The 18820-nt window shown below is 46.6% G+C and overlaps 1 long non-coding RNA gene across 13 annotated transcripts in view; it reads right to left on the bottom strand.

The window, feature by feature from the left end:
- The window catches only part of LOC107324566, a 37592-nt gene extending 22731 nt beyond the window's left edge, over positions 1–14861 (bottom strand). For 6 of the 13 annotated variants that reach the window (XR_001559497.2, XR_001559511.2, XR_001559502.2 and 3 more), the window contains exons 1-3: positions 14053–14860; positions 6892–6995; positions 1664–5440 (exon numbers count right to left, since the gene is read on the bottom strand). This is a non-coding gene — a long non-coding RNA (uncharacterized LOC107324566). Of the gene's footprint in view, positions 1–1269; positions 5441–6891; positions 6996–14052 lie in introns of all 13 variants that reach the window. The other 7 variants (XR_001559508.2, XR_001559505.2, XR_001559510.2 and 4 more) reach the window with 5 other exon arrangements.
- Positions 14862–18820: the final 3959 nt, after the last annotated feature.

Here is an 18820-nt window from a genome sequence, read left to right as displayed (position 1 = left end):
ATTTTCTAAATGACATGTAAGATTTAAGGACATGGGGGGGGTTGGTTTCTTTTGATACTTTCTTTTTTTTTTCTTTTTAATGAAAGTACACAATGATTATCAGAAAGTTCTTTGAGTTCAAAAGATTATTCTAAAACAAAACCTGTGCCAACTTCCCTCACTGCCCACCTGCAGCATTACGGGTCTAAGTACCTGAATAACAATGACTGTATCTATCACAGCAATGATGCAGAGAGCCAAACAGTGGGGCAAAGAACTCCATTAAAAAAAAAAAAAAAAAAAAAAAAAAAAAAAGAGAGAGAGAATAGTCCGTAAAGAAAATTGCATTGCAGCAAAGAAAAAGGTTAATTTGAATACGTAGGTGGTCTTGCTTGATTGGTTGGTTTTGTGTCAACCCTGACCCTACAGTAACCCCAGTCTTGCTGATCAAAGGGATTATGCTGCAGGCTCCGGGGCTGCGTGTGTAGTCTCTGTGCATTTCCTCTCATGGTGTGGTAGTTTGCTGTCTGAGGACGTCAACAATCTTGCTGCCCTTCATCTGGACTCAAAGGGCTTTAAGGTGTTGACATTCAGCCTGATGGCACAAGATGTTATTTTTTGTCCCGCGTCCCAGCCTGGCAGCAGGAAAACCAGGCAGTGACAGCACTGTATGCATAGAAGGTAAGGAGCTCTGAGCTCACCAGATATCAGCACTGCTCCACCTGCACAAATCTGATGTCAAGTTGATCAAACAGGCAATTCTGATGATCCTCTGTTTCTTCTCTACCCAAACACTGACTGCACCCAGTGCACAGCACTAAGAACAGACACTATAAGGAAAAGTGCTGCCACTGCCCATGTTAGCCAGTACAGTAGCAATTCTGCTTCATGGCCACTGGGGCCGATCAAGCCTTTCTATTCTGTCGCTGTTCACTACACCAGACTGCATGTAAGCATGCATTTGTGTATAGGTGTGTACATGAGCTCATGTTGGCTGGAGGGAGGTGTGGATCCTCTGCCCTTTGCTAAGGGCCACCTTGCTTCCCCATAGGCTTTCCCATAGGCAGATACATGCTCCTGCACCTGGCCTGGCCATCTGCAGTCATCGTGCATCTTACCCAATGCCACCCCTCCCCTCCTTAAATAAAGGAGCTGGGAAGCAGCATGGCATTGAGGATCAGCTCTGGGTAGCAGATAAGAGGAGCCTGCGCTCACATGGTCACACTAGATGTTAAGCAGGCTTATTTCCCCTATGCTCTCCCATGCCATCCCATCTACACAGGCTGGTACCTGCACCCTTGCTTCCTGTTGATCACACACACTTCAGTGACTCCACTGAGGGAATCCATCAACCATTCAAGGCTCCACGTGTCTCCAGACAGCCCTTATTCCAATACCACATTGTTATCCTGGAAAAAAAGTCACAGCTCCTCTCTAGATAGAGGTGAGAATCAAATAATTCACAGCAATATAAGACCACTGCTAATAAAGTAACGTTACTGAGGATGGATTCATGCCTAGCTGTACCCTATGCCCTTTCAGTTTGCCTGAAGAGGGCATGTGGCTCCTCTGTTCCTGTCTAAATACACAGGAAACTGGCCAGCTGCATGATCTGATGCTCTAAATTTGAGCAGCATCTCCACTGCTTCATCCTGCCTCTGCAGAGCAGGCAGCGAACACGCACCTGCAGCTCCGGTTTTGCCTCTTGCTGAGGTCACCAGTTTGTCATCCGCAGCTCTGAACGCTGAGCAGCAAAAGGAGGAGCACGTCTGCAAGTGCATTCCTGCAGAAGAGGGGAAATGCAGGGTGGAGCAGTAACCAGCAGCTGACACTGTTTGCCACGCACTTGCTCAACCACGAGGCTCTGAACGCTGCCCGTTCCTTGAATGTTTCCTTGATTACTTATTCCCAGCATACTCACACACACAAACACACGCTCACCCGCTTCTCTCAGAAGACTAGGAGGACGGACTACCAGGAAAACAATAGCATTTCTCCCACTCACAGCTGTCTGACATTTGTTTTTGTTTCTCCAGGTGGCTTTTCTGAACTAGCAGACCATCACATCCCGCAGATTTTGACTTCTCTTGGCTCTTCTTCTCATTGTTGGACACAGCCATCAGTAGACGTAGTTCTGAGCAATCACCAAGGAAGGCCAGAGAAATGCCCCTTTTTCCTCTGCTTTCTTTTTCAGTCTGGAAGCTGTCAGCAAGGCCTCAAACATCCCCTTCTTTGAATTCCTACAAAGATGGAGTTTGAACCTTTTCAGACCTTTAGTACCTAATAATAACTGGGACACTGGTCACATCTCAGCCCTCAGAGCGAGTCTGTTCTCTGCAGGTTTTTCTTATGCAGTGTGGCAATTGTGTCAGAACTCAAGGCAGCCCCACCAGTGTTCAGGTTTCATCCGCCATTCCCAGAGGATTTCATTACTCCCACACAACCCTTTTTTCCTAGCAAGATTTCTTATTGCCAGGTAAGTTCTTCCGTTGTCTGCAAGTACAAGAGTCTCCTGTCCCACAGCTGCTGGATATAAAGTGGCAGAGTGATGAGGTCTGTCTGGCTGTACTGTCACTACAGTCAAGAGAATGTTTTTTTAGCCGGTATCCTTCTCACTGAAAAATGCCTTTTTTTCCATTGTCCCAAAATGATTGTTGAATTTGGTGTGCACTTACCAAATTGCTTCCCTGGAAAAAAAAAATCATGATTATATTCACAAAGCTGAGAGGAAGACAGCCACTTTTTATTCACTCATAAAGGATGGGGGAGTCCTGGGTTTAATTTCCTCCTCTGCCTGGGGGAACTAGAGCTAGCATCGCTTATCTCCCAAGAGAATGCCATAAGGTTGTGCTGTGCTGCATACTAAGGTGGGTTGTTCTTACTCCTCACCACTGATGTGTCTTGATCTGTGCAGATGGTCTTTCCAGACCCTAGTAGAGACACTCATGGACATGATTCACCCAGCTTCCCCAGTCTGTGCTAATGAGTATTGCACTATTAAGGAATATGAAAGTGCCATTGGCAGAGCCTCTCCCAGGGTACCCCTGCTCTCGTGACTGTGGTATTCTCCTGGAAAAGAAAAAAGGTAGACAAGGAAGCAGAAGAGAGCATTATACACTCTACACGAGCACATCAGGCAAACCCATGTGCTAAAGTTCACAGAAGTGAGAAAGTGCAGCTCAGTCTGCTGGAGAAAATTACTTGGAGAAGTCAGCACAAGTTAAAGATAGGAAGACCAAATCAGTTCAATCTGAAAGTCTTCCTAATATTAACCAAGGACTACGCTGATGTCAGGCCTGATGTACAAGATAAATGCCAAAATCAATGGACCAAAACTCATGTGCCAGAAGCTAAAGCCAACTGGTGACCAGTGGCGTGTATACCATCCTCTGGGGTACATCCATTTTGATACTGATCCTAGCAAAAGTGGACAGAAAGGAGAAATGATGACAGTTGTTGTCAACTTGAAGACCTCAGTCTCCGCTGTGACACTGTTGGTATTTACTTACTTGATCTGATCAGAGCTTCTGGTGAGTTTCTGGCGAGGAGATACCTGGAAGTCATCTTTCTGTCTACCAATTTCAGTGCAGTCCTGGAAATCCACTTGGAAGGGAAGACTTGGGGTCTTGAAGTCACCCTGCTCTCAGAAGCTCTGTAGTCTTTTTACATGCCTCTCTGCCTTTTCTTTCTTTTACCTTCCTTTTAATCAAACTATCCTAGATAGGAGAGTACAGGTTGTAGAACACTGCTCTGAACTGCAATCAAGGAGACAACTAAAAGCTATGTCTAAATGAGACAGTCGCTGGTATAAATCCCCTTGATCTTAGAGGGGCTGATAAGTCCATGTGTTGTACTTGTCTTTTTCTAGCAGTGAGGCTGCAAGTAAAAGTCAACACCTGAAGAGGAAGTCATATTTTTTGGTCTTTGCTCTTCTTTTCTCTCCCCTCCTGCATACATGTGTTTTCAAGTCAGCAGAACGGAATCCCAAAATGAATACCAACAGCAGATCCAGTCTATCTCAATGAGTGTCTCTTCCCCAAAACAGGGAGTGCTGCTATGAACTTAAATAAAGGGAAGGGAAGCACTGCTACAAAAACTATTGACAGCTAAGGGAAGGGGAATAATGGACACTTTAAAAGTCTTATTTTTCAAGTGCTTAAACTGTTTTTCCTCCTTTTTTTTTTTTTTTTTTTTTTTTGTCTATCTTTAATTAAAGGTTAAAAGACTTCTACCGGTGATTGTTTGCCACGGTAACCAATTAGTCTGAGGTCTTCGTATTCAAAACCCCAAACCTTTTTAAGTGTTTAATGTTGCAGAGTGTCTAGGTCATGTTAGCATCTTTCACTCACTGAGCCCACTCCTTCCCCAGAACAGCACAGGGCTGTGCCCTGCTGGCCACCAGACTACAGGGCTCCGCTCTTCTCTCAGCTCTGCTGTCCCCCTGCAAATGGGATCCCTTCTTCTCACTTCTCTTTTGGGTGCTTGAATGTTTCGCTTTCAATTAGATGCAATTTTCATTATGAAATATGGCTATTTCTTTTCAGTTTTTCAGTGAGAGAAATAAAACCTAACCAGACTCATCTGTTCCTACTGAGGTGATGTTTTCTTCTTTCCTGCTGAACCAAACAGCACTTATTCATACCTTGCTGCTATTTTTAAGTGTGAGGCCTAGCTGTATGGCATTCGGAGGCGCCACTAAAACTTCAACAGCAGAGTACACATCATAGTACATTCTGGTTAGAGAAATGACTGGCAGTCATTTTTGCAATGAGTGCTGTCTGTATCAATGCATGTATGCGTATTTATTACATTAGTCACCTCAGCTACTAGAATGACTTGCAATTAAGATTGCTGTAGTACCTGAAATGTCACATTGCTTGCCTTCATTCTGAAAGGGGCACTGCCTTAGCCGGATAAAGCAAAGAGACACATATGAGGGCATGACCAGACTTATCCTTATAACCACATTAGAATGGCTGGAAACCTTACCACTTCTCAGCAGAGAAGTATCTTTTAGTTGGGACAGAGACACTGGCCACATGTAAACTCTCAGTCTCTTGTACTGCAAAGCAAGATGAGTTTCACGCGTGAAAGGAACTAACCCATTTCATTTTGCGTTTGCCATACATGCCCATACGCTTCTCACATCTTTGCTGAGAGACAACGATCTCCAACCACAGTGGCACACATTTCCTAAGTTCTTGTAGAGTGACACAAAGAACACAAGCTGATATGCAAACAAAGTAATTAGTATAGGAGCACCCACCTGGCTCGTGTGCCACATCCGTTTGCTTGTGCTCAGAGTTTGGTATGAGCTCACCTTTTATCTCATGTGAAGTTAGTCAGGACCTGCCCCTCCAGCAGGTTGTAGCATGTGGTCACTGCTTGGGCCTCCAGCAGGTGACTGAGGATCACAGTACAGGGCATCAGTAGCCCTGGTCTGTATTCACAGGGCCCTTTCCTTCATACAGCAAAGAAAAACAATTAGATCACTTACTGTCAGTGGGCAGCGCTGAAACCTGAATATTGGGATGGCTGCGTGGCAAAGACAAGCCATTCAACTTATTCTTTTGCTCTTCTGAACTAATCAACACAGATGGTCAAACTGGCACAAAAATACATATTTTTGGTTTGTTGTGTGGTGTGTTTTTTTCCCCCCACAGGACTCCTTTGCTTATGTCAATCCACTTGAAACAATATCAAAAACAAGTCTCCATGTATGTGGGGAACTGCAGGGCTCTATGGCCAGTTTCACTATCGCTTTAAAGCAACCCTCCAAACACTTTGCTTTTATTTTGCACGCCTTTTGTACGTATGAAGTTCTTTTGTGGCTGTGGAAGTCCTTAGTGAATGTCAGTGGTACTCTCCGAAAACACCTGACTAAGTAGGAACCATCTAACCCTTGGGAGCTATTGACTGCTGCCTCCAAGGGCGTAATTAGCAAGTGGCAGAACTTGCCATGCAGGTCATGTTTTACAAGATCTCACAGTATCGGTATTGATTATGATTAGATTGGGTTGATGGTAAATGCTTATTTATGAGATTTTCAGGCAAATAGTGAATTTCTTGCCATGAGCATCACCAAGTATGCTTTTCACACAACTCTAGAATGAGTTACAAACTTCAGATGCTTATGTATCATGCACGTGTATAATAGGAGAGAGAGGGCTAGCCACAGAAAGACCAGGATCCTGTATTTAACACCCTACAAGCTGAAGGCACAAATGAGTTGAACACACTAAGAGGGAATTTTACATTAAAAAGAGCAGCTTATGGAAACCCCTATTCTGTGCATGCCTGCCAGCTGATGGCATATATATGGAAGATGGCAGCAAGTACAATCAGGCTGGCACACCATGTGTTATTGCCTTGACACTGATTCTAAGGAGATTTTCACAAACTTGCACAAGGGAGAATGTTATTTTTCAGTCCTTCAGAATATGTCGGTGCTTTTCTGAATCCTTAAGACTCCCTGCATCTGTTAGAAAATTTCTGGTTTATTCCGAGATGGCTTTGCTGCTCCAGCCAGGGTGCCTGCAGCCTGTTAGATGTGCTGGAGCATCCATAGCGTCTGCATGCAGCTGCGGACATGACGGAGGACCTAACAGATACTGCGCCTTTGTAAAGCTGCCGCTGAAGGGAATCCTGAAGTATCTCATATATCTCTTCTTGCCTACGGTTAGGCAGCTGAATCCTACCCATTTTTTATTTTCATTTCCACTCGGATTTCCTAATGTCTTCTTTACCCTCCCCTTTCTTATTCCTGCTTCTTCAGCAACAAAGTGGGAAAGGTCTATAAGGATGAGAGAGAAAGAACTTAAAAAAAGAAACAAAGAAAAAGAGGGAGGAAAAAATGAAAAAAAAAGAACATTTCTTAATTTTAGAAGGAATCAGAATTGTAAAAAGTCTTACCACAAAATAATTTCTTTGGTTTAAAGTGACTTTCACTTTTGTGTTTTATCCTTTTTTTTCCTGGTTCTCACAACACCGGTGCAGCTTGGAGCTTTCTCAGCAGTCTGGAAGACAAGTCAGAGGGCCATGAGCATTGATGCTGTTGCTGACCTCCTGCATGGCCTCCATTGCCCCACTTTGTCTTCAGTGGGATAGCAAAACAAATGCCCTGTACAGTTCCATAAAGACTTGAGGCATTTTAAGTACAGATCCTCTTATCTGCCTGTAAGAATTATTTCAAAACCTCATGTAAGAGAAGAGCTGGTTTTACTGGCAAATGAGCATAGAAAATGAGAGTAGAATTGCCCTTCTAGCAAGAAAGACAGCAGATCTTCAGACTGTGAAGTCTGTGGGTGTTTGTGTGTGTATGTGTGCAGCAGGGGATGAAGCAATAATTTACTGCTTTCCAAAAAGCAGCAGATGGATCTAACTGCCTTGGTATTGGAAGCTCTTGGTCCTGTAGTCATTGAATTGGCTAAGCCCTCTTTCCAGCCACTGCTCAATGCAAAGCAATGGCCACAGCCAGACCTGCCCCTGGAGGTAGCTCTGGGGAGCAGTGAGGCTCAGTGGCAGAAGATCTGGGGCTCAGTGCTGGCCAAGATCCATGCATGCCTCCTCCTAGGAAAGCTCCAAGAGAAGTTACCATCCTGTCTTGAGAAATCAGGCCATGTAAAGAGAAAGAAGCTGGGTTCCCACCAGTGTTTCAAACACATGAAATATTATTAGGCTCCAGAAAGCAGATTTATGCAGTTCATTCTGATAAGGAAGGCTGCATTGTGAAACTTCTGCTGCTGCTTTCATATTTTAACGCCTTTAATTTTCTTTTCCTCTGAGGTTTTATCTTCTCTTTGGCGTGAGGCAGTGCCAATTCTCAGGTGCTCTGCCATTAGGGAGGCCAAGCTTTGATGGAAACACCTCACCCAGATAAAGCTGACGCTGAGGGCTCTCCAATGCCCTTCCAGGCAAAACACAGCAGCCCTCTATTTGCTGCATAGTTGGCAACAGAAGCAGTCCTGGTGATGGGAGAGGCTAGAAAAGAAAGGAGTTGTGGCCCAGATGCAGATGACAGGCCAACTGTTAGTCGCCACCTGTTGCTTCACCTACTGTGAAGGTCTGGGCAGGTGTGAAACAGGGAGACATCTCTGTGCCCACTGTTTCTACTTGTAAGCCTACCAGTGACCCTCTAGTGGCATTGCCAGGCAGAGAAGAGTGGGCAGCCATTTTTCTTCCCCAACACGGGAACTTCAAGCAGTGTGGTCTGTCAGGCTGCTGTAATCCCACCTCTGCCAGTGACCTCTCACAGTGTGCAGCCTGGGATGGAGCAGGTGAAACCAAGACCCAGCTGTGCTGTGATCTGTACAGCTGCAGCCAGCCAGGGGCTGCTGATCCTGTGCAGGAGGAAGGAAAATGGCACAGCCTCTCTTCAGCAGCACCTTTGTGGTGTCGCCCATAATCCTCCACACACGTGCTACCAGGCAGATCATCAAAGCAGAGCCGTGAATGGCAGCGAGGACTCTCCTTGGGTGCTAATGTTTCATTGTTTTCACAGACTCTCCTCCAGCCAAGTTTATGAAAGGAGGTTGAGAGCCGACCAAAAGTGAGCTCAGGAGAAAAACAGAAACTGGACGGAACAGATGGAATGTCTCACCCAGACGGCAGGCTGCACGGGACACAGAGTACATTTACTCTGGCTGTTCCCTGTGAAGTCTCTCTGCTTCCAATACCCTAACACACTTCTTTCTCCCCAGCCACACTAGGATCTTGACTGTCTGCCATTGCAAACTCTTGGCACCAACTGTGTTCCGCCACCAAAAGGCACCAGCCCCACCATGGGGACTTGCTCTGTCCAGTGTGAGGGCTCCCAGTGCCAGGCCTGGAAGTTCATTGCTCCAGCAGCACCAAGCAGGATGAGGTGAAGCAGGGGCAGGTGCCCCTCCTGCTGCTCCCCAGACAGAAACGTTTATTAATAACAAGCACACAACTGAGAGAGCCAAAAAGAGCCAACCCTGCGAAACGGTGCAACAGTTACCTGCCAACTGAACCCTAGCAGCAGCAACAATAAACATGGTGCAAGTAGAAATTATCAAAGACAACTTGGGAGGAAACCACAAGAAATGGCAGTTGAGCCTTATTAGTGCCATAAATCATAGAACGGGTTTCAGTTCCTGCAGCTCCTCTCGAGCCGTGTGACGCTGCCTCTTGCACAGCAAACCATAGGGGTCTGCACAGCCTGGAGGCACAAAACAAAGCAAGCAGGGAAAAGCGCTGCTTTTTACCAAAGTAATTCTTAATTTAATTGTAAATCAAAGGAAAGGGGGCTTCTGCTGCTGTCTGCGAGCAACGGAGAGCAGAGCAAAACGTGTAAGGTGGGAGCAACGTGGACTTTTTGGGGTTTGGAAACTTCTTTGAGAGGATCTTCCAGGCACTCTAACAAGACTATATACTTGTTCACTTATTCATGTAAAGATTTACCACCGATGCACTCTGCATTTCCTTGGTTGTCCTTAGGTCCCTCCTGGGTCCCAAGATGTTTTTTTCCCTCCAGGGGTAATTCTGACATCAGGAGCTGTAGCGTTCGATTCCTTCTCTGACTCTGGAGTAGAGGGGGCAGAGGAAGGGTTCATTCCCTTCACTTCTGATTTTAACAGTGTTTGAAGCTTCTTGAAGGGCACGATCGTTTTGTAGGTGGGATGCTCCCATCCCCAGCCATTGATGTGAGTCATTGATTATCCTTCTTTTCCTTCAAAGGAAATTCATTTCATACTGAATTCCACACGGAATGCTCTCAGCAGGACTTCAGACTCACCAATGACCACTGTTATCTACCTGAGCCAGTGAAGCAACAAACCTAGGAATTAATAATAATCACTACTTATTTTTAGCATTATTTAAGGGACAGCAATGTGCTTGGTATGGTAAGAGACCACCAGGAGAGTGTGGGCCGATTACAAGGCACCCATGTGGCACTGAAATACACCACAGCTTGCTTGTGTCCTCTGGATGTCTGAAATGCCTAACAAAAGAAGGTGGAGTAAATACCAGGCAGTATTTTTGCTCTATCCTGTGTTATTTCCTAGAATCATTGAATGGTTTGAGTTGGAAGGGACCCCCAAAGGCCGTCAGGTTTAATTCCCTCACAATGAACAGGGACACCTACAGATACATCAGGGTACTCACAGCCCCTCCTGACCCTGTTTTGTCCTTGATGCCACCACCTCAGATAGAGATATCCTAAAAAGGCTGAATGTAACCCACTCTTCCAGTCAGACAGGGAACCAAACCATGGGCTCTGCATTGTCAGCAGCACCCAGAGGGAAAGGCACTGCCCAGGTGGACCATTTCTAGACCACAGGAACCTCAGCTGGGGCAGAAGCAGAAAGCTTCTGAGCATTAAGCTCGTGCTTCAGAGCGTCAAGCACCCAGCAGCAACTGCCTCACGCAGAGACACTTCTGTCACTTGCTGAGCTGCAGAAGCCTATTTAATATACAGGCCTGCAAGAGGCTTGGGAGAGGAAGACTTTCAGCCAAGCCCCAGCAGGGGCACCACAGTTTGGTGACTGTACACTGAGCCACCTCCTGACACACACAGCCATCCCAGCCTGTCCACCTCCTGCCACCATCTCTCACCCTGAGGTCATCTCCCTCTTTGGCCTCATGAGAACTGATCCCACACATGCACCTTTTTTTTTTTTTTACCTTTTTTTTTTCTCTTGGTTAATTTTAATCCAGACTAATTCCCTCATTCAGGTCACTGTGTGGCCTCACATGCACCTGCATTCAGTGAGCAAGAGATGGGAGGCAGGAGAGGGCAGACAGCAGGAGAGCTTTCTTCTACTTACCACAGCAACTGGGTACTGCTGCTGTGGCTTTGGGGTTTTGTTGGGGTTTTTCAAAGGGGAACTCTCAAAAAAGGGCAGAATGCTTACGCTCCGGCTCTGCACTTAGGACTCCAAAATATTCTCAGTGATCTTGTTCTCCAGACTCAGGAAAAGTCATGTGAACTTGTCTCAGGAATGAAACAACTGTGGGCTCTGCTTCTGTGCTACACTATAGAAGATGTAGGGCACATGATAGTAACCCACAGTCTTGCTGGGCACACATCCTGTGCTGACTCTGGTTCCTTGCCAACTTTCTGGGCGTAAAGAAAACCTACCCCGTTGTCTTTGATACAGGACAGCCTAGATTACTTGCAGCTGAGCTGCAGGACAGCCTGCAGCACTGCATTGGGTGCTAAAACATAGCTGCCGTTGCTAGCATCTAGCAAAGCAATGAGTGATAGAATACTTGGCTTTGTTCTGACTCACTCTGGTTGTTCTTTTGCATGTGGAACCACTTCTTTCAGTAGTGGTACCCATACACGCCTGCTTGAAATGACTGTGTAGCTCAGGTTTGATCTATTGCCGCCTTGCTCAGGGAACAGTGCAGCTTCTGAAAATAAGCACATCGCACCTAGAGTTACCCAAAAGCACACTGCTTCCTTTTCATCAGCCAGCCCTGAAATTTAGCTGCTTCTTCTAACACCTTCTGATTCCTTCAGCTTCAGGCCCAGAGCCTGGAGGCAGCTGTGTGACAGGACAGGTGCCTGTCCGTAGGGATGCTCCAGCACTGACCAGGTATTGTGGGTTTGCAGGGACCAAGCAGCAGGTGATGCAGGGATCATCAAGAGAAGCTGCTGTTCCTGGTCTGATCTGTTGCTCAGTACAAGAAATCTCCCTTGGGATATTTCTGGTGGGGTGGCAGGGCTAGTGCATCACCTCGTCATACACAGATTTTAGCCTACTGCCAGGGCTTGCTTCACTTGCCTGGGGATGAACCAGACTACAGGAAGTGAGAAGAAGCATACGTGGGTGAAAAAGGAGGGTGTCAATCCTCTCAGAGAGGGCAATTGCTGGGAGGAAGGATAAGGATATGACATTCAGTAGCCAAGGACCAAGTACACAGTTGGTCCATCATCCCCAGAGCCCCTCTGTTCTGCAGGCAGTACAAGGAAAATACTTAGAATCAACTCCCAACCGCTGTTTCTGCTTTCCTGCCTTCCTCCATCACTACATTTCCTTCTGCAGGGAAGCAGGCTGCAGATTTTGACAGCACTCCGTTACAAGGAACCAGGATGCGATTAGACCCTTCGAGTAGTTTTGTCTTCCCTCCCCTCTCATTACTCGGAGCTGTTGTGAAGACAATAGATGATCAGATGTGCCCAGGGAAACAGCTGGGGTAAGCACAAGGATAGGAAAGCTAACTTAGGAGAAAAGGCACCGAGAGAAAAACAGTGAACCGCACTTTCAAGTTTTGCCAGCATAGCAAAGAGTGTGGGAACAAATTACAACCATCAGAGAGTTACCTCTGGCAATGAAAGCCCCAGTTTCTTCCGGAAACTGGTGTAACTTACACTGGCAAAAGCTGTATCTCCAGGAGGAGTTTGTCAGAAAACCCTTCCCAGGGTAGGGAGACCCAGCAATATTAAAAGGCAGTAATATAGCCCAGCTGTAGGAAGCCTCTTTTCACGGGGAGAAATGTTTTCCTGTGACAAGTCTCAAGCAGTTAAGCTCCAGAGAGCTTCACAGTTCAGGCAGAAGCTTTGTACATGTTCTATATGAATATGTATTTAATTATGGCTCCAACGCAGAACACATTAACATAAATAAAAAGGAGAAACAGAAAGCAGGAAAGGAGAGGGTAAAGGTCTGGCTTTCACCTGTTTCTATTAGCAGCAGCTCTCATTCTCTGCCGTTCTGAGGAGGAGCTGCATTTGGACAGTGCAGCATTCCCATTTGCTCTGGGGAGATGGAATCAACCTCCTCCGCCCTGCTGGTCTTGCTTAGGGCACAGTACACATGGGACTGTGCTCAGATAACTGGGAACCAGCATGACAAAAAAGCTAAACATGCTGTGGGGAAGAGGGTGTTTTTCTCTTCTTTTGAGGATGCCTGTAGATCCACAGAAGAGGGCCTCGAGGACACAGCCCTAACACCAGGCTGTCCTTCACCCGCCACCTTGCCTGCCCTGAGCTGCAGCCTCCCACTGCTGTAGGAATCCTCCCTCTCTTTTGCTACCGACAGGCAAGGGATATAGCAGGCACCCTTGTATCCTAGCTCTCCTCCTGTTTCTCCTTCCCCTGCCTGGCAAATGGTCCTGTCCACAGCAAGAGCTCCTTTTGTTGCCAAACAGGAGCAAACGGATAGACAAATGAGAACAGTGGCACAGGGAGAAGGAATGCTTAGCCTGAAGATCAAGGCAGAAATCTCCCTTCACTCTGCCCCTCATCCCGCAGGATTATTCCCTCACATCTGCATAAGCATCAGCCACCAAGTTGGTACCTGTCAGTGACTGGCAGCCCATCAGCATTCTGAAGTAAGTATGTAATGTCCTTTGTGGATGACAGCAAGAGATTCCTTCAACTGAGACTCTGCCCTGACTGCTCCAGACCAGAAATGAAGACCTCACATTAATCAACTTTCCTTCTTTATGTTTCTCCTTCCTTCCTTCCTTCCTTCCTTCCTTCCTTCCTTCCTTCCTTCCTTCCTTCCTTCCTTCCTTCCTTCCTTCCTTCCTTCCATCCTTCCATCCTTCCTTCCTGCCTTCCTTCCTTTCCTTCCTTCCTTCCTTTCCTTCCTTCCTTCCTTCCTTCCTTCCTTCCCTTCCTTCCTCCCTCCCTCCCTCCCTCCCTCTCCCTCCCTCCCCCCTCCTCCCTCCCTCCCCCCTCCTCCCTCTCTTCCCTCCCTCCCTTCATTCCACCATTCCACCATTCCTTCCTCCCTTCACATCCTCCTCTGTCCTTCCGCCATTCCTCACTCCCTTCCTCCCTTTAAAGTGGAGGCCTTTGTCAGAGACCAAATATTCTCTTGTTTCTGTACACAGAACAACCTTCCTGTGCCCATCTTCAATGGACTCACAACAACATCCCTAAGGATGTGATGAACTCCCAAAATGTGCAACACCATTTGATCTTTGCTGTTCCTGCTTCAAAAACACACTCTAAGAAGAAATACAAAATCTGAACTTTTGACAGAAGCCTCCCCCTTCCCCCCTCCTTCCCCCTCCCCTCCAACCTCCCCCCTTTTGTTTGTACTGTCTCTGTTTTGTAATCCTGACCCAGCATTGCTAGCAGCAGTTAAATTCTACCTGAGTGCTCAAAGGCCAAGCAGAAACCAGCTGTGCCTGGTTTGTTTCTGGGAAGCACCCTCACATGAAACCGTACTCAAAGCAGACGAGGTCCAAGCAGCTCCTTCAGTGCTCATGTCTGCCTAGCATCGTGAGATCACAGGGTCACAGAGCGAGTTGAGATCCTTACATCTGGAGGTCATCGGGTCCAACCCCTGCTCCAGCAGGGACACCCCATGCAGGGTGCTCGGACCACCTCTGGGTGGCTTTGGAAGCACTCCAAGGAGGAGACTCCACAGCTTCTTTGGGCAAATGTCCCATTATCTGGAAAGGCCTTCTTTCACCAGTGAAGTTGACAGGGTTAATAGTAAAAGGACTTCTGTTCTCTGAAAAAAAAAATATCCATTCTGTAGACGGGGGCAGCATGTTTTATCCTCTTGTGGTCAAGGCTGGCTGATCCCGGTGTCTACGTTCAGGGCTGCCTCAACAAGTGCAGGGCTGTTTAATTATTGACAAAGAAGCAAGACCTTCAACCAAACTACATTTCATTTTAGGAAGAAAAAACAATCCCATCCAAACTGGCCATGCTTGAGAAATTTGCCTCGTTGTATTTTTAGCATTAGTACATGTAAAGAAAATACAAGGCCTGGCCTGAACAGTAGCTATGAGTGCTTAATATTCTCTTTGCATACCCTTACAAATCAGTTCATGATTTAAAAATGTCACTGCACATCTGTGTGTTTGGTGTGTTTTGCTGCAAACTGGTGCAGGAGGGAGAGGAACATGAAGAAGATCTTGCAAGCTGTATCTATCTCTACACCATGACTTCAGTGGCACTTGCTGCAGAGCAAATCTACTGCATTTTTTGCTTCAACGAGGAAGTGTGGGATCTGCTTCTTCTATATATCCACAGTTGGTTATTCATAGCTCATTCAGCAGCACAGGTTGGAAAAGACTTCTAAGATCACCCAGTCCAACCAGCAGCCAATCCCACCATGCCCACTGCCCACACCCCTCAGTTTCACATCCACACGGCTCTTGAACACCTCCAGGGATGGGGACTCTACCACCTCCCTGAGCAGCCTGTGCCACTGCATCACTGCTCTTGTTAAGGAGACATTGTTCCTGATATCCAACCTGAACCTCCCCTGCTGCAGCTTGAGGCCATTTTTTCTTGTCCCATTGCTGTTACCTGAGAGAAGAGGCTGACCCTCACCTCACCATAACCTCCTTTCGGGTGGTTGCCGAGAGTGGTAAGATCTCTCCTGGGTCTCCTCTTCTCCAGACTGAACAGTCCCAGCTCCCTCAGCTGCTCTCTATGAGACTTGTGCTCCAGATCCCCATGGATAATAACAAACTTTGGTTGAGATGTGGCTTGCCAGAAAAGACAGCATCAGACACATCTGCATGCACCAAACCACCCAAGCCCTCTGAGAGGGCAGTTGTTTTTGTGGAGAGGCCCTTTGAGGCTTCCCCAGCTGCTCCCTGTCCCTGGCGCAGGACGAATGGCAATGGAACAGAGAGTACCAAAGTCATCCCATGGTGATAGGCCACCATGTGCCTTTCAGAATGGGAGCAGAGAGACATTCTGGAGAGAGCGTACTGCTTGTACTGTCCAGCTCTGGAGATAAACAGAGGACAAGGCTCTGTGGCTGCCAGGCTGGCACCTTTTGTGGGTAATAAAATACGCTGAACACTTTTCAAGCTTTTCTACAAATAATCGGAACTGTTTGTAACTATGTTGAAGGAATTAGGGTTTTCAGACAATGCTGGAATGATTAAATAGAGGCCTTTCTTTCAGAAGGGCATGCAGTTTAGCTGAAAAGCAGGGTTTGTGAGTTCTCCTTTGGGCAAACCAGCCAGGAGAAGCTGGCAAGAAAGAAGGCAGGCTCTCCAAGAGGTTTCCCCAAGTGTTCCAAGCAGGAATGTACAGCCAGCTGTGCTCCCTTCTTTGCCTGTCCACCTTATTGCATGGCATTGAGAGGGCTCATTACAGCCTGTGGGACACGGAGGAGGCTGGTTACAAATCCCACCATGGCATGCAGGAGAAGAGAGGACAAACTGGGAAGAGGCCTTAAATTCACAGAGAGAGGTGGTGGGACTGCTAGAGAATGGGCTGAATGTGTGAGTAGTGCTGGGGAAAGAGATCTGTGAGTTGTCAGTACAGAAATGGTCGCTGAAGCATGCGTCAAGATAGAAGCCCTTACTTAGGGACAAAGTGAGACCTGAGGAGAGGGACTGAGGCAATGAAGGCTTACAGAGGGGAGGAGAAAAGCCATCAAAGGAGACAGTGCAGGGGCACCTTGAGAGGTACGATGAAAACCAAGAGTGTGAAAGGCTTTGGAGCACCTTAGGAAGAAAGCTGTTAGATAAAGGAGGAATGATCCACATCAAAGGCAGGCAACTGGCTGGGATGGAAGCTTCAGCATGGCAGAAATAACAACTGCACCTCAGTGCATGGTGTGTTCTTTCTCCCCCGCAGCACCATCCTCTTTCTTTACACTTCATCTTTGGGGCAGGGAACCTGCCCTCCTCCCTGTTGAGAAGCTCAAGTCATCGTCTGTCATTTGTTCCAAGAATATTGGATGAGTGTGTGCGTGTGCTTTTAAGCATAGAGGGAATATTACCCTGAAACCTCCCTGCAAATTATACACCATGATAGAAAAAAATAAACCATCCTGATTCTATGAATTATTTTGGCTTTTGTTTTTCCCCTTTCCCAACAGAGATGCAACAGTCTCAGTGTGAAAATTCAACCTTAAATATCCACTCTGTAATTCTGCAGACCTTGGCTGCCCTCTTTTCATTCATTTCTGCTCTCCTGCTGCCACAGAAAGCCCTTTTTGCATGCTGGCTATCTGCCTCCAGCACCCTCCCTACATCCCAACTTGCAACAGCAGCTTGCAAGATCCCAGTTCTTCCAGCCCTTGCCTGTGCAGTCAGAGCCGTCTTCAGCCCAGAGAGCCTTTAAATATATTCCTAAATATTTATACTGTAGTTAGCGCTGATCCTGGAAGGAATGTAAGTGTTTCTTTGTGTGTCTCTAGCTCCAGTGGCACTTTAGGCATGTACATAAGGGCTTTGCTGAATGGGAGTGGGCCTTAATGCACACTTAATTACTTTGCAGTCTGGGCCCAAATGTTTGCCTATATTGCAACGATCAAGCTCTCTCTCTTGATTTCCTGTCTGTGGTACAGGGATAAAGAGAGCAGATGATGATGTGAGATGGAGACTCCATTGGCCTGACCTTGGGATTGCCGAATAGCTCTTGACTGGCAAAGTCCTGAATTAATTTCAGTTGGATTTTATAAGATGTGAAGCTGGAAAGACTGTCTTTTTCCCTCCTTGTTATATGGCAGTGACTACCCTTGACATGGCTCCTCATTCTGCATTTGATATTTCTCATGTCTGAGGGGATGCCAAACGCTTTCTTCCTGCCATTCACAGTGCCCTGGTTTTCAACCTTTTTTAATGTGGAGACCCAGCATACTTTCCAAGGCAGATGTGGCCCCTTTAGAAAGCCAGTAGTCATGGGGCAGAATTTGTGATAACACTGAAACTAGTTCTTCTCGCTGCTTTCCATGGACTCTTACGGGCAATCTGCAGAGCGCTGACCGCCCATGCCACAAAGTCTTTCTTCTCCTCAGCAATGATCACCAGTATGTGAAAAGCACTGTTTGGATTTAGACTGGGACAAAGTCCCTGTAAACTAAAACTCGTAATCGTTTTGCTTTTCCCATTCAAGTTAACCTACTCTCTGCTCTCAGTAAATCCAAATTTTAATGCTACAGATTTTCTGCAACAGAACACTGACTTAATAATCATTTAGTATGCAGAATTGGAAACCATTAATAGTAAGCAACAAAGAGGAAGGAAGATTACTGCTTTTTAATCTTCCATTTAATTACTTAGACATTATGGCCAGTTACCATCACTTGTTAAGTTTCACAGAGCCTTATTTCTAAAGTCTTACAGGAAAACGGTGTGGGAAACCACCTATCTAATATGAATAAACCGTCTCTGGATGTGTATGGTCACAGAAAGCCCAGCCCAGAGGTGAAGATTTGACGTACCTGCCATTCACTAAACCCAAAGAAATCAGGCTCTGCTAATGCCCCTACAAATCTGGATCCTGATGACTGCAGCACTTGCTGTCAAGTGTTACGATAGCAGAAATTTGAGATGAAATTATAGTCCTCTCACACAAGGGACACAAGCTGCTTCTCTGAAGCTGTTTTTATTTTCAAACCAGAACTGCAGGACAAGCCCTTCTTTTCCATCACTGTACTGTTAATAGAAACCTTATTTTCAGCTTCGATAACAGCAACAGCAACAACAACAAAAAGGATGGCAAACCAGTCGCGACTTCTTTGCTTAGTATCAAAAGCCATGACATGAAAGATGTAACATCTGTGTGCTCAGCTGCCATTTCAGGGAGCAGAGCTCTTCTTCTGCCAGCAAGAAGCCCACTACCAGGCCAGTGTGAGCTGCCAGAGCTAGAGTGCAGCCATGGCCTGGCTATGGGGCCCCCGCAGCCCAGATATTTCTGGCATTGCAACCGGTTGGGTGAGCATGAGTGGGTCCCTCACAGCAGCTGGGGGGCTGAAAGCCTTTGCCAGCACAAATCACCCACCATACATCCTGCCTTCACATGGGGTTTGCACAATGGGTGGCTTTACCCATGCCTGATCTTCCTCCAGGCTCTGAGGGCTTTGCTGGAGCAGCCTGTCCAGAAGAGCTCGGGCCTGCTAGTCCTCCAGGTATACCTCACATCTGAGGTTTATTGTAT

Source organism: Coturnix japonica, chromosome 1 (assembly GCF_001577835.2).
Source record: "Coturnix japonica isolate 7356 chromosome 1, Coturnix japonica 2.1, whole genome shotgun sequence".
NCBI classification, from domain to species: Eukaryota; Metazoa; Chordata; class Aves; order Galliformes; family Phasianidae; genus Coturnix; species Coturnix japonica.
Note: the sequence above shows the minus strand (reverse complement) of the source record. Positions and strands in the feature narration are given on the sequence as shown.